General features: G+C 57.2%; 1 pseudogene across 1 annotated transcript; it reads left to right on the plus strand.

Moving 5' to 3' along the window:
- LOC311395554 (melanin-concentrating hormone receptor 1 pseudogene) lies at window positions 1-1,745 on the plus strand (annotated as a pseudogene). The gene is made up of 3 exons: window positions 1-64; window positions 214-1,357; window positions 1,604-1,745. The product of its transcript is annotated as a melanin-concentrating hormone receptor 1 pseudogene (transcript).
- The last annotated feature ends 878 nt before the right edge of the window (window positions 1,746-2,623 follow it).

Consider the following 2,623-nt stretch of genomic DNA (forward strand, 5'->3'; position numbering starts at 1 on the left):
ATGGACTTTGGGAATATTTCAAATTCTTCTTGCTCGTCGCTGAATTCATCTAAGGATCTGGAAGGTATGCTGTTTAAAACATATTTCTACCGGATAGGACAAATACTACTATCATTAGACGAACATCTCCTATTGGATACTTGTTACATTTAAATTATCGATTTGCATTATTCTGAAACTTTCTGATTTAATTTCTTTCCGAACTGATTTCAGCACCAAACGGGAATTTCTACAACAACGTGCTGATGGCGAGCATGTTCGGTCTGATCTGCGTCCTGGGGATCATTGGCAACGGCGTGGTGCTCTACACCACCGTGAAGAAGATCCGCTTCCGCGCGCAGCAGACCGTGCCGGACATCTTCGTGTTCAGCCTGTCCGTGGTGGACCTCCTCTTCCTGCTCGGCATGCCCTTCCTCATCCATCAGCTGGTGGGCAACGGCTCATGGTGCTTTGGCGGCACCATGTGCACGGTGATCACGGCGCTGGACTCCAACAGCCAGCTGGTGAGCACCTACATCCTGACGGTGATGAGCCTGGACCGCTACCTGGCCACGGTGCACCCCATCCGCTTCAACCACCTGCGCACTCCACGCGCCGCCGGGGCCGCTGTGGGCCTGGTCTGGCTCTTCTCGCTGGTGTCCATCACACCCGTGTGGATGTACGCCGGCCTGATGCCGCTGCCTGACGGCTCGGTGGGCTGCGCCCTGCTGCTGCCCCACCCCGCCACCGACACCACCTGGTTCACGCTCTACCAGTTCGTCCTGGCCTTCGCGCTGCCGCTGGCCGTCATCTGCGGCGTGTACGTGCGGATCCTCCACAGCATGTGGGCCACAGTGGCGCCGCTGCCCCAGCGTCGGCGCCGCGCGCGGACCCGCAAGGTGACGCGCCTGGCGGTGGCCATCTGCCTGGCCTTCTTCCTGTGCTGGGCGCCGTACCACACACTGCAGCTGGTGCACCTGGGCGTGCAGCGGCCCACGCCACTCTTCGTGTATGCCTACAACGTGGCCATCAGCCTGGGCTACGGCAACAGCTGCATCAACCCCTTCCTCTACATCCTGCTGAGCCAGAGCTTCCAGAGGCAGCTGCTGGTGGCCGTGCGGCCCAAGCACCGCCGCCTCCGTGTGGAGCCCGCTGCCCCCACCGCCGCCCCCACCGCCGGCGCGCTGAACCCCGCGCCCGACCGCCCCGCGCCGGACAGCCTGGCCCCTGGCCACCTGGCCCCTGAACACCTGGCCCCTGACCGTCTGGCTGACCGTCTGGCCTCTGGCCACCTGGCCCCTGAACGCCTGGCCCTTGAACACCTGGTCCCGACCGCCTGGCCCCTGAGGGCCCCTGCCAGCCCCCTGGCTCGCTTACCGTGGTCGTGCACTGAGCCGACCGCTCAGAACACTCCCCATGGGGCTGCTCCTTTAAGAACCACTGCTGGAGAACATCGACCACGCCCCCTTTTCACAGAGCGGTCATAGCAGGGGGGACCCCACTGTGACCTCCACCCTAACATCAGGGGGACCCCACCCTAGCAGCAGGGGAGTGGAGGTGGGGTTCCAGCGCTGTGGGTCAAAGCACCAGCGGTGGGCAGCGTTTGTGTTCCCTCACTCGTCAGTCAGGTGCCCCGGTCCATAAAGGGGATCAGAGACTTCATGTTTGTTACGAGGGACCCCTGGGTGGGGGCTGGTGGGACCACAGGCCGCTGTTGTGTGGTGTTTCTGTCGGTCCATTCATGGAGGAAGAGGATCAAGGCGTAGCCTCTGGCGGTCTGACATTTACCTCTGAGGAGAGACAGTGAGGGGCCCAGGAGTCAGGGGCTCTTCTCTCTCTTCTCAACGTTACAATAGGCCTGCATCATGACACACACACACCTGCCTGCCAATCAGAGCGAAGCTGATCTCTATTAAACCAGCACCCGGCCAGTCGTTAGCAAAGAGTGGTCTTCATATGTGAGTGTGAAACATCAGAGCTGGTTGATGCTAAAGTGTTCCTGTGTTGCCAAACTCAAGCCAGGAGTCAGTTGTGGTTGATGTTGTTGTGGTTGTTGTTTTATACTATGGACAGTCACTATGTACAGCATTTATTATCCATGCATGAATGGAAAATAATAATAATAATAATAATAATAATAATTGATGAATTTATATAGCGCTTTTCTAGACACTCAAAGACGCTTTACAGTGAAGGGGGGACCTCACTAACCACCACCAATGTGTAGCACCCACTTGGATGATGCACGGCAGCCAATCTGCGCCAGAACGCTCACCACACACCAGCTTGAGGTGGAGAGTGAGGGAATTAATGAATGAGCCAATTATACAGGGGGATGATTAGGGGGCCAGATTGAATGAGCCTGGTTGGGCAGTTTTAGCCAGGACACCGGGGGATCCCCTACTCTTTGCGATAAGTGCCCTGGGATCTTTTATGACCTCAGTGAGTCAGGACCTCGGTTTTACGTCTCCTCCGAAGGACGGCACCTTCCACAGCACAATGTCCCCGTCACTGCACTGGGGCATCGGGATTGATGTTTTTAAAATAAATGATTTCACAGCCAAATATTTAGAAGAGGAAGAGAGATATTGGGAAGATGAGGAGCACTGAGCGGCTTCGGTGTGTTTGGACGGCTGATGGCTGG

Source organism: Micromesistius poutassou (assembly GCF_964030765.1).
Source record: "Micromesistius poutassou genome assembly, chromosome: 1".
NCBI lineage: Eukaryota > Metazoa > Chordata > Actinopteri > Gadiformes > Gadidae > Micromesistius > Micromesistius poutassou.